The sequence below is a fragment of the Scyliorhinus torazame genome, chromosome 8, assembly GCF_047496885.1.
Source record: "Scyliorhinus torazame isolate Kashiwa2021f chromosome 8, sScyTor2.1, whole genome shotgun sequence".
Classification (NCBI taxonomy): Eukaryota; Metazoa; Chordata; class Chondrichthyes; order Carcharhiniformes; family Scyliorhinidae; genus Scyliorhinus; species Scyliorhinus torazame.
This window is the reverse complement of record NC_092714.1, coordinates 103055316-103068003: the sequence shown is the minus strand read 5'-3', so window position 1 is coordinate 103068003 and position 12688 is coordinate 103055316. Positions and strand designations below refer to the sequence as shown.

The 12688-nt window shown below is 44.1% G+C and overlaps 1 protein-coding gene across 15 annotated transcripts in view; it reads left to right on the top strand.

The window, feature by feature from the left end:
* Positions 1 to 12688, top strand: part of dmd (dystrophin) — a 3042490-nt gene that overhangs the window by 2890162 nt on the left and 139640 nt on the right. The gene's annotated exons all lie outside the window — the stretch shown is intronic.

Genomic DNA, 12688 nt, shown 5'->3' with positions numbered 1-12688 from the left:
CAGGTTCATTCACATGGAATCTATGGCCCCTGGGCTGGTCCCAGTTTCGGTCGGAACGACGGCCGCCCCCAGGACCGGCGTCCGAGACGGGATCGGCGCCTACAAGTGTGACAAGGACATGGCTCCTCATCCATTGGTTCTGGAGAAGGCTCCCTTCGGGGAGGAATGTCCGACAGCCACTGGCGTCGATCCGGAGGTCGCCTCGCCCAAGGTACCGCAGGAGTGCAGGGGGACGTTTTCGGACGGAAGAGGTCGCGCCCCAAGGCATGCACCTCCATTCCCTGTAGCTCCTGCACTCCTCGTTATGCACTCTCTCGGGACAATACTATTTGAATGGCCTGTTGAAAAGTCAATGTTGGCTCAGCTAACAAGGTTCTCTGGGTGGCCGCATTGTTAATACCGCAAACCAAACTGTCGCGTAACATTTCTGACAAGGTCTCACCATAGTCACAGTACTCCGCAATCCTGCATAGCCTGGATAGAAAGTCGGCAAGAGTTTCTCCTGGGGTCCTCTCAGCGGTATTAAACCGGTAACGTTGGACTATCGTGGACGGGGTTGGGTTAAAATGTTGCCCCACTAAATTCACAAGTTCGTGAAACGTTTTGGTGTCCAGCGCAGCTGGATACGTAAGGCTCCTAATCACCTCAAATGTATGCGGGCCACAGGCGATGAGCAATATGACCACCTGGCACTCGTTTTCGGTGATATTGTTTGCCCGTAAATGTGCGTACTGGTTCCAGCTTTCCAGCGCAGCATTAAAAACATCCAAATGTCCGTACAGAGGCATGGCATAAAAGAAAACAACTTCCAACCTGTATCCAACAAAAGTCCAGGGAGGTGGCTTCAGCAGTGTAGACAGCTATTCACTTTAACCCTCGTCGCCAGTTTTGTGAGGGCCACGAAGAATCCAGCACGAGTTTTAAGGATACAAAGAAATAACATTTGTTTACAATACCGGATATAATATATAGAGCAGAAGCAACATCGCTTGCTGCTCACTCCTTCCTGCTGGTTCCAAACTGGCCAGCTTTATTGATACAGGGAGTTTGCTAATGATTTCTCCGGCCCCCTCATTGGGGAAGCTCATACTCCCACAGGATTGTGCGATTGTCATTAGTCCCCAGCCAATGGTAAGCAGGCAGGTTATAACACTAACTAAGAGCAAGTACAGTAATTCCCAACTTTGTAATTGTGCTCTTGAAAGATGCAACTTTAAATCAAATAACATTATGCGGATCAGATTTTCCATTACAGTGAATGTAAAAACTGTAATTATTTTCTGGAGGTCATCTCATCAGAAAAAACATTAAACAATAGATCATATAAGTTTAAATACTGTACCTTTATGAATTTCTATATTTGAAAATGAAATAACTTATAAAATAAAATAAATGAAAAGATATAAAAGAAACATGTTAACTCTACTTGCTTCCCGTTTTCTGTTTTTCCAGTTTGCCAGCTTTTCCGCCTGCCAACCCTCTGGTTTGTTGCTAATCGTGCTTCCCAACCCTCCAGCTGGCTGACCATCCCGAGCATTGCTGACCCTCTCGCTAGCCCACACTCCTGCTTCTCTATTTCACACCCTTGCTGTGAGCAAGGGTTGTTAGCAGTGAGAGACAGGAAAGTAACCTGCAGAGTGAAAGCCGCTTTGAGTTGCAGGGTCATGGAGATGAGCCGTATGCTGAAGGGGCAGCGGCCAAAAGGCTGGGGTGCAGGAAACAACACTGCAATCTATTCATGCAACTCTAAATCAAGTCCAACGTCAAATGACATTAAAACAAACCTCCAGACACTAAACACAAATACCAGTCCCTTTAACTGACTGATAAAACGTAACGACTTAAAACAGGGTGAATTTAAAGTGAGGCCTTATTGCACTGGATACCTGCCCTGATGGCTTAGTGAATAAATACTGACCACAAGCACCTAGACTGAAGCCCTGGTTTAATTGAATCTTGGCAATGGTTGGGATAAAAGGATTATACAAGCAAATGTCTGCGGATGCTGGAGTCTGAAACAAAAACAGATAATCTCAGCAGGTTTGACAGCATCTGTGGAGAAAGAAGGGAGCTGACGTTTCGAGTCTGAGGACTCTTTGTCAAAGCTGGAGAGAACTGGAAGTAGGGTCAGATTTATACTGTTGTTGGGGAGGTGTTGCATGGAGTGGTTGGGCCTAATAGGGGGCCAGTGATAGGTGGAGATTGACAAGGATGTCATGGACAGAAAGATAAGGAATATAAGTGGGGGGTGATTAAAGCGAATAAGGGTGCTGATGGTGGCACATAAAGAGATTAGAATGTGTGAATGACAGAACAAAGGTGAACAGTGTGTCAGAGGGCAACTGGGAACAGGGAACAGGTGGCCCAAATGGGATGGGGTGGCAGGGACAATGGCGAGGGAAAAACAGATCTATGAAAAAAATGAAGATAAATTGACTGAAATATAAATGGGGTGAAGGTGGAGGAGAGAGTCTGAAGTTGTTGAACACAATGTTAAGTCCGGGAGGCTGTCATGTACCTTATCATGGGAACCAATGCAGGAAGTTGGACGGTCGTAAAACAGGGACAGAAACAAAAGGCAGTCAGGGGGAAAGTGTAAGGCAGAGAAGCCAGAGTCAAAAATCAAAAAGGGCGACAGTATAAGATACAGTGACCGAGAGGAGCTCAGTGAATAGGCCCAGTAATACGAAAAGGAATAAAATGGGAAGTAAAAACATAAATGGTAAGTGACATGAAGATATGGGTTCAACGACAAGGAAAATTAGGAGAAAAGTTAAGAGGAAATATAACTTAGGAGAGGTTGCTGATCGAGGTGTTAAGATTCAGAACAGAGGTAAAAAAGCCAACATAAGTGTACTTTACCTGAATGCTCGTAGTATTCGGAATAAGGTAAATGAGTTGATGCCGCAAATCATTGTGAATGACTATGATTTAGTGGCCATTACTGAAACATGGTGAAAGGATGGTCAAGACTGGGAGTTAAATATCCGAGGGTATCAAACTATTCCGAAGAACAGAGTGGATGGTAGGGAGGTGGTGTAGCTCTGTTATTTAAGGATGACATCCGGGCAATAGTAAGGGATGACATCGGTGCTATGGAGGGGAAGGTTGAATCCATTTGGGTGGAAATCAGGAATAATAAGGCAAAAAAGTCACTGATAGGAGTAGTCTATAGGCCACCAAATAGTAACATTATGGTGGGGCAGGCAATAAACAAAGAAATAACTGATGCATGTAGAAATGGTACAGAAGTTATCATGGGGGATTTTAATCTACATGTTGATTGGTTTTACCAGGTCAGTCAAGGCAGCCTTGAGGAGGAGTTTATAGAATATATCCGCGATAGTTTCCTTGAACAGTATGTAATGGAACCTACGAGGAAACAAGCGGTCCTAGATCTGGTCCTGTGTAATGAGACAGGATTGATTAATGATCTCATAGTTAGGGATCCTCTCGGAAGGAGCGATCGCAATATGGTGGAATTTAAAACACAGATGGAGGGTGAGAAGGTAAAATCAAACACTCGTGTTTTGTGCTTAAACAAAGGAGATTACAATGGGATGAGAGAAGAGCTAGCTAAGGTAGACTGGGAGCAAAGACTTGTGAAACAGTTGAGGAACAGTGGAGAACCTTCCAAACGATTTTTCACAGTGCTCAGCAAAGGTTTATACCAACAAAAAGGAAGGACGGTAGAAAGAGGGAAAATCGACGGTGGATATCTAAGGAAGTAAGGGAGAGTATCAAATTGAAGGAAAAGGCATACAAAGTAGCAAAGATCAGTGGGAGACTAGAGGACTGGGAAATCTTTAGGGGCCAACAGAAAGCTACTAAAAAAGCTATAAAGAAGAGTAAGATAGATTATGAGAGTAAACTTGCTCAGAATATAAAAACAGATAGTAAAAGTTTCTACAAATATATAAAACAAAAGAGTGGCTAAGGTAAATATTGGTCCTTTAGAGGATGAGAAGAGAGATTTAATAGTGGGAGATGAGGAAATGGCTGAGAAACTGAACAGGTTTTTGGGTCGGTCTTCACAGTGGAAGACACAAAACACATGCCAGTGACTGATAGAAATGAGGCTATGACAGGTGAGGACCTTGAGATAATTGTTATCACTAAGGAGGTAGTGATAGGCAAGCTAATGGGGCTAAAGGTAGATAAGTCTCCTGGCCCTGATGGAATGCATCCGAGAGTGCTAAAAGAGATGGCTAGGGAAATTGCAAATGCACTAGTGATAATTGACCAAAATTCACTAGACTCTGGGGTCGTCCCGGCGGATTGGAAATTAGCAAACGTGACACCACTGTTTTAAAAAAAGGAGGTAGGCAGAAAGCAAGTAATTATAGGCTTAACTTCGGTAGTAGGGAAGATGCTAGAATCTATCATCAATGAAGAAATAGCGAGGCATCTGGATGGAAATTGTCTCATTGGGCAGACGCAGCATGGGTTCATAAAGGGCAGGTCGTGCTTAACTAATTTAGTGGACTTTTTGAGGACATTACCAGTGCGGTAGATAACAGGGAGCCAATGGATGTGGTATATCTGGATTTCCAGAAAGCCTTTGACAAGGTGCCACACAAAAGGTTGCTGCATAAGATAAAGATGCATGGCATTAAGGGTAAAGTAGTAGCATGGATAGAGGATTGGTTAATTAATAGAAAGCAAAGAGTCGGGATTAATGGGTGTTTCTCTGGTTGGCAATCAGTAGCCAGTGGTGTCCCTCAGGGATCAGTGTTGGGCCCACAATTGTTCACAATTTACATAGATGATTTGGAATTGGGGACCAAGTGCAATGTGTCAAAGTTTGCAGACGACACTAAGATGAGTGGTAAAGCAAAAAGTGCAGAGGATACCGGAAGTCTGCAGAGGGATTTGGATAGGTTAAGTGAATGGGCTAGGGTCTGGCAGATGGAATACAATGTTGACAAATGTGAGGTTATCCATTTTGGTAGGAATAACAGCAAAAGGGATTATTATTTAAATGATAAAATATTAAAACATGCTGCTGTGCAGAGAGACCTGGGTGTGCTAGTGCATGAGTTGCAAAAAGTTGGTTTACAGGTGCAACAGGTGATGAAGAAGGCGAATGGAATTTTGTCCTTCATTGCCAGAGGGATGGAGTTTAAGACTAGGGAGGTTCTGCTGCAATTGTATAAGGTGTTAGTGAGGCCACACCTGGTGTATTGTGTTCAGTTTTGGTCTCCTTACTTGAGAAAGGACGTACTGGCGCTGGAGGGTGTGCAGAGCAGATTCACTAGGTTAATCCCAGTGCTGAAGGGGTTGGATTACCAGGAGAGGTTGAGTAGACTGGGACTGTACTCATTGGAATTTAGAAGGATGAGGGGGGATCTCATAGAAACATATAACATTATGAATGGAATAGATAGGATAGATGCGGGCAGGTTGTTTCCACTGGCGGGTGAAAGCAGAACTAGGGGCATAGCCTCAAAATGAGGGAAGTAGATTTAGGACTGTGTGTAGGAGGAACTTCTTCACCCAAAGGGTTGTGAATCTATGGAATTCCTTGCCCAGTGAAGCAGTTGAGGCTCCTTCATTAAATGTTTTTAAGATAAAGCTAGATAGTTTTTTGAAGAATAAAGGGATTAAGGGTTATGGTGTTCGGGCCGGAAAGGGGAGTTGAGTCCACAAAAGATCAGCCATGATCTCATTGAATGGTGGAGCAGGCTCGAGGGGCCAGGTGGCCTACTCCTGCTCCTAGTTCTTAGGTTCTTATCATCGGAAGAGGTGCAGTTTGTGCTGGGCTTCATTTGAACATTGCAGCAGGCCAAGGATAGACATGTAGACATAAAAGCAGGATGGTGAGGTGAAGTGGCAAGCGATCGGAAGATCTGGATCCTGCTTGCAGACAGACCGACCATGTTCTACAAAGCGGTCACCCATTCTGTGTTTAGTCTCTCCAATGTAGAGTAGACCGCTTTGGGAGCAGCAAATGAAATGTGCTAGATTAAAGGAGGTGCACGTGATGCGCTACCTCACTTGAAAAGAGTGTTTCAGCCCTGGGGTGGTAAGCAGGGCAGAGGTAAAGGGGCAAGTGTTACACCTTCTACTATTGGCTGGGAAGGTGCTGTTGGAAGCGGGTGACGTGTTGGGGGTGATGAAGGAGTGGACCAGGGTATCCCAGAGGGAACGGTCCGTGCGTATTGCTGACAGGTGGAGTGAGGGGAAGATGTGTTTGGTGGTGGCATCATGCTGGAGTTGGTGGAACTGGCAGAGGATGATTCTTTGAATGCGGAGACTGATGGGGTGAAAAGTGAGGACAAGGGGGACCCTATCCTGGTTCTGGCCGGGAGGTGAAGGGGTGAGAGCAGTGGGGCGGGAGATGGGTCGGACACGGTTGAGAGCCCTGTCCACCACAGTGGGTGGGAAACAATGATTAAGGACGAATGAAGACATGTCAGCAGCACTGTTTGGGAAAGTGGCATCATCAGAACAGATGCAGCAGAGGCAAAGGAACTGGGATAAAAGGATTAGCTTGAGCAGCCTGGGCTGAGATGGGAAGCATCTGCTGGAAGAGGTGCGTCTGCAATTAGTAAATAGGTCAATGCTTGATGTTGGCATATTTGAATGGTCTGGCTGATACATGCCTTACAGGGTCAGAGGTAAGGAATGGTTATTTGGGCAAAGGAACCAGTATTCCATAAAAACATGTTTCACAGTCAGACTCTGCTCCTACAATTTTACTTTTGGTAGTCACAGAAAATATAGTGAGACTGTTGTAAGACTGTTTTAAACCGTCCGGTAGAACTATCCCATTGCAATATCTGAGCCCACAGTTTTGATGAAACGGGGATTACACAGATTACAGCACCTGCTCTGAGGTCCAAACTGTGCAGCAAGATAGAAGCTTCTTATCACATACGTTACAAATGTAAAAAAAAAAATTACATTTAAATCCTCTTGGGTATAAAATGCATTTACCATGAAATTGTGTTCACTGACCAAGCACATTCATTAAGCTCTAAATCCCTATAGCTGTTTACATGAGGAGCTGCAGGTACAAATGTATGAATGCTGTTTCAAAAAAAAAAAGTTCAAAGTTGGTTTGTTGTCAGGGTGAAGCAACTTATCACTATTTTCACATAAATATTGTATCTGTAGTAACACAACTGCTGTACAGGTGCTGCCGTAGGCCTGTTTTCAAATCCCTTCAAACTCTACCATACCACAGGGTTTCTGAGCTTTTTGTCATCTGTACTCCTACTAAGAAATGTAGGAGTAAGCCATGCTGCGCTTCCAGCCTGTTTCACACATGGATTTGCACCATGGAGCCTCACGGTCATGTTGAGCTTAATACTCCCGTTAATATTTTATGGATATATTGATATGCTAACATATTTTGGTTGCTCTGATTTGGCATTTGTTCACCAGTTGGGCAGCACCTCTAAGAACAATCTTTTCCTAGCCTGAAAGGCCCAGAAAATTCAAACAGGAAGAATAAAACGAAAGAAGTACAAATAGAACTCGGAACTGCTGGATAACAACTCTGGTTTGCCAGGGCTCATGGATCACTTGTGATCTACACCTGCACTTTATCAAAGAACAAAAGAAAAGTACAGCACAGGAACAGGCCCTTTGGCCCTCCAAGCCTGTGCCGACCATGCTGCCAGTCTAAACTAAAATCTTCTACACTTCCTGGGTCCGTATCTCTCTATTCCCTTCCTATTCATGCATTTGTCAAGATGCCCATTAAATGTCACTATCGTCCTTGCTTTCACCACCTTCTCCGGCAACGAGTTCCAGGTAGCCACTACCCTCTGTGTAAAAAAACATGCCACGTACATCTCCTCTAAACCTTGCCCCTCGCACCTTAAACCTATGCCCCCCTAGTAATTGACCCCTCTACCCTGGGAAAAAGCCTCTGACTATCCACTCTGTCTATGCCCCTCATAATTTTGTCGACCTCTATCAGGTCGTCCCTCAACCTCCCGCTGTTCCAGTGAGAACAAACCGAGTTTATTCAACCACTCCTCATAGCTAATGCCCTCCATACCAGGCAACATCCTGGGTAAATCTCTTCTGCACCCTCTCTAAAGCCTCCACATCCTTCTGGTAGTGTGGCGACCAGAATTGAACACTATACTCCAAGTGTGGCCTAACTAAGGTTCTATACAGCTGCAACATGACTTGCCAATTCTTCTACTCAATGCCCCGGCCAATGATGGCAAGCATGCCGTATGCCTTCTTGACTATCTTCTCCACCTGTGTTGCCCCTTTCAGTGACCTGTGGACCTGTACACCAAGATCTCTCTGACTGTCAATACTCTTGAGGGTTCTACCATTCACTGTATATTCCCTACCTGCATTCGACCTTCCAAAATGCATTACCTCACATTTGTCCGGATTAAACTCCATCTGCCATCTCTCCGCCCAAGTCTTCAAACAATCTAAATCCTGCTGTATCCTCTGACGGTCCTCATCGCTATCCGCAATTCCACCAACCTTTGTGTCGGCTGCAAACCTACTAATCAGACCAGTTACATTTTCCTCCAAATCATTTATATATTTATATATATATATATATATATATACAACGAACAGCAAAGGTCCCAGCACTGATCCCTGCGGAACACCACTAGTCACAGCCCTCCAATCATAAAAGCACCTTTCCATTGCTACTCCCTGCCTTCTATGACCTAGCCAGTTCTGTATCCATCTTGTCAGCTCACCCCTGATCCCGTGTGACTTCACCTTTTGTACCAGTCTGCCATGAGGGACCTTGCCAAAGGCCTTACTTAAGTCCATATAGACAACATCCACTGCCCTACCTGCATCAATCATCTTTGTGCCCTGTTCGAAAAACTCTATCAAGTTAATCTATCAACTCTATCAGTCCTGTCTTACTTTAAAGTGACTTTAAAGTATATAAACTATTCATCTGAAGGATTTGAAACCTGAATTCATAGCTTCACTTATATTTTCCAGTCACTTCTGCTGTCAGTTGACCAACCTACAAATGTCATTGTTATCATGAGTTGAATTTGGCCATTTTCTCACAATGGGGTAAAATTAACCCTGAGCTGTGGTGCAAAGTGGGGTATTATAGTGAGTCTGTAAAAGGTGGATTTCACCACCATTATCTTTGCTCTGTTAAGTTGTATCATCAATTGTAATGCCTACAGAAGGAAGCACTACAACTTTGTTGTTTTTATGATTTTTCCTGCTATTCTATAAATGCTGTTTCACCCTAATTGCGGTTCTTCGCAAGTTTAGACCGTGAATGACAGCATACCCTTGACCTATGATGGGTTTCAAACACCATCCTGTTGTCAACGCAAGGAATCTTTCCACCGGATTTCAAAATGGGATGTCATGTATGGCCCACCTCATTGAATTCTTTGAAGAAAGTGCAGAGAAGAGCAATACAGCACACATAATATATTTAGATTTCTGAAAAGCCTTTGATAAGATACTTCATAATCGACTCATAACTAAGGTGCAGAACATTTGGAGCTATGGGGCAAGTAGAATGGATAGCAAGCTGGCTACAAAACAGAAAACATTTAAGGTTAACGGTCGTTACTTTGTTGGCAAATGGAGGAAAGTGGTGTTTGACAAGGTTTGAAGCTAGGTTCACAACTTACAGCAACGATTTGGGACTTGAGAATCAGATATACAATTTCAAAGTATTTGGATGACCTGGGGAGTCTGGTTCACACAGAGGGGGTTTGACAAAATAGAGGAAGACATGAATCAACATATAAAATGGGCATGTCAATGGCAAACGATCTTCAACAGCGACAAGTATGAGTTAGTACATTTTGGTATTGAATAAGGAGGCCATATACTCTTTCAAAAATCAGTGTCTAAATAGGACAGTGGAACTGAAGGATTTGGTAAAGATTCACAGGTTCCCAAGTAGTGACACAGATTAAAAGCCATAAAAAATAATGAACAAAGAATTAGGTTCATTTCCAAATGGGTAGAATTAAAAAACAAAAGTTATGCTAAACTTGTATAGAACCTTGAGTTGTAGCCACCTGGGTTGGCCACTTCCCGACTTAAAATGGAGAACCGCAAAGGCTGAAGGGAAATTCAGCCAACACCGGCAAAGACTAGCAAGTGCAGAAATCATGTATATTGAAACCGCAAAACAACCAGACAGCACTGAAACCAGCAGCCATCTGCATAGTAATGCAGCAGCCATCTGCATAGTAATGAGCGATCCCAAGGCACAATGGCAACAGTTAAGGTGAATAAAGCCAAGCCAGACTCCTCGGCGCCAGTAGGCGCCAAGACAAAGGAAGGCCAACGGACATTTAGGGACCGCCCAACGATCAGGGAACAACTCCAGTATTGGAGAAATCGATCCAAGTGATCGGAATGCAGTCCAATCACTTGGAACAGGTACGGGGTCCACCCCGAAGGGCGGGAAGCCCCTGGGGACTATAAAGTAAAGCCCCCAAGTTCAAATAGTTCTTCTTGACAGGGAGGGTCACTCAGCAACGCGAAGCAACCCCTGAGAGTGAACTGTCCAGCGGCCGCCAACCAAGTAAGTCTCAAGTCAACGCTCGCTACGAGATGGGCGCTCCTAGCTACCAGTCCATACCAGCTTTTGAATCCTGCAGACTCAGGACCTGAACGAAAGGCCATTTGTTCCCCTGACCTGGTGGGCCAGTCCGAAGCTAAGTATAGGCCTTTTAGTGACAGGAATAGTCTAGAAAATAGAGTTTATGCATGAGTAGTGATTGACTGTGTATAATAAATGTGTTTTTGATTTGAATCTTACTAATTGGTGTGTTGAGTTATTGATCAGTACTTGAACCTCGTGGCGGTATCATAAAGATACCTGGCGACTCTAGAGCAAAGGTTAAAGAAACCGAGCAAATTACGAATTAAGAGCCAACCAAAAGTTAGCAACAGAGTCGACAATACTTGGAGTACCATGAAAAATTCTAGTCTCCAAATTATAAAATGGATTTAGAGGAACTGGGGAAAATACAAAAATGAATGATATCAGAATTGAAAGAGCATATCCATCAGGAAATATTGAACCGGCTCTTTTTTACCTGAGAAAGGGAAGACGGCAGGTCTTTATGATTAAGAATGGGTGTGATAGGATAGAAGTAGAAATGATGGGCAAGATGTTCTGTCTATACCCATCGCTGGGATAGTCCAATTACGTCGGGCGCCAGTGGGCATTTGGCGGTGCCACTGCAGTGGGGGACGTGATGGGTCCCGCCATAGCGGGACCGGAAGATCCCGGCCGATGTTTCCATTTGCAGGTGAGACCAAGAACTAAATGCTCAAGGGAGAATTCGAGCGAAACCTCTTTACCCAGGCAGTGGTTACAATGTGGTAGATGTAGTTAAGAGGAAACTAGATAAACACATGAGGGGGAAGGAATAGAAGAATATGTCATATGCCACTGAGATTAGATGAAGATAGATGGGAGGAGGTTTGTGTGAAGCATAAACACCAGAATGGACCTTTTGGACAAAATGGCTTTTTTTTCTGTGGAGAATACATCACAGTGGGGAAATCAAAAAATGCTGGAAATACAGGGAACATTCCTGAGACTTTAATAAGACCAGAAAACATTTTGTTTATATATTCTAGACCCTTCATATTATACCTTTTCAAATCAGTGCTGTATATTTCAATTAGTCCTGTTCTTACTTCACTATCCAGCATTTGTATTCTTTCCTTTTCATCCAGAGTATTCCAAGTTCGCTGAGGGTGACCCCCCCCCCCCCCCCGCCTTTTCAAACCCCCCCCCCCCCCCTTCACTTCCCCAACCATTATGAAGATTGTTCATACCTCTCCCATCTCGCCCCCACTCTTTATAACTCCTTCTCACAGGCATGGCCCCCGCAGGCCAGGTTTGCACTTCCCAGATGCCAGGAAAAGTGCCAGGGTACAACCCTGTCCTGTCCCCGACCACCAGGCGAGCTGTAATGATATCTGAGACCCCTGGAGTGACCATCACGCCTAGTCTCCATTTGTGGAGACAATTACTAATTGGCTCCCAGTTGAGGCCTCGTCAGTGCGGCCGATGACCCCGGACACTGGGAGAATGCAACCTCAAATATACATGATTATCTGAATGGCGCCCAGCAAGGGTGACTTGCATGTGGTTTTGGGCCTCTTCCGCAATACTCCCGGCTCAACAGGATCGTTGCCGGGCACAACAGGGTGACACAATCGCACCCACAATTTGCCATCACCCATTTTACACTATCACACAAAGTCAAAATTATCTGCATCCTAGTTCATTTGCTCTAAAGGATGCTTGAAATAAAACTCAGAGATGGAAATTTGTCTCAGGCGGTGGGGCAACCTGTTAGATGCAATGTTTGTTTTTTACTTCTATTACAGTTCATAGAATTAAGCACTAGGCACTCCCTATAGTGGGTGGCTGACCTGACACTGTCCGCTTTGCACCAGTGCCCAAATCAAGTTTCTAGCTCAAAGTGTAGATTCAACATTTTAGATCGTAATTTGAAAAGTAGTATTTAACAAGTTCAAGAGTGCAGCTGTGTTTGTTCTTCCAGCTGTTTTCTGTCTACTGCATCTGTGGTCTCCAGTGAAAAGTATAATACGATTCACATTGTTAGTACTTGAATTAATTCGGCTTCAGCATGTTACAGAAAAAGTGATTTTAATATATTTTGGAATGAAAGAAGCAATAAACCTGGCCATTTTTAGATCCCCTAATCTCCAATTATAA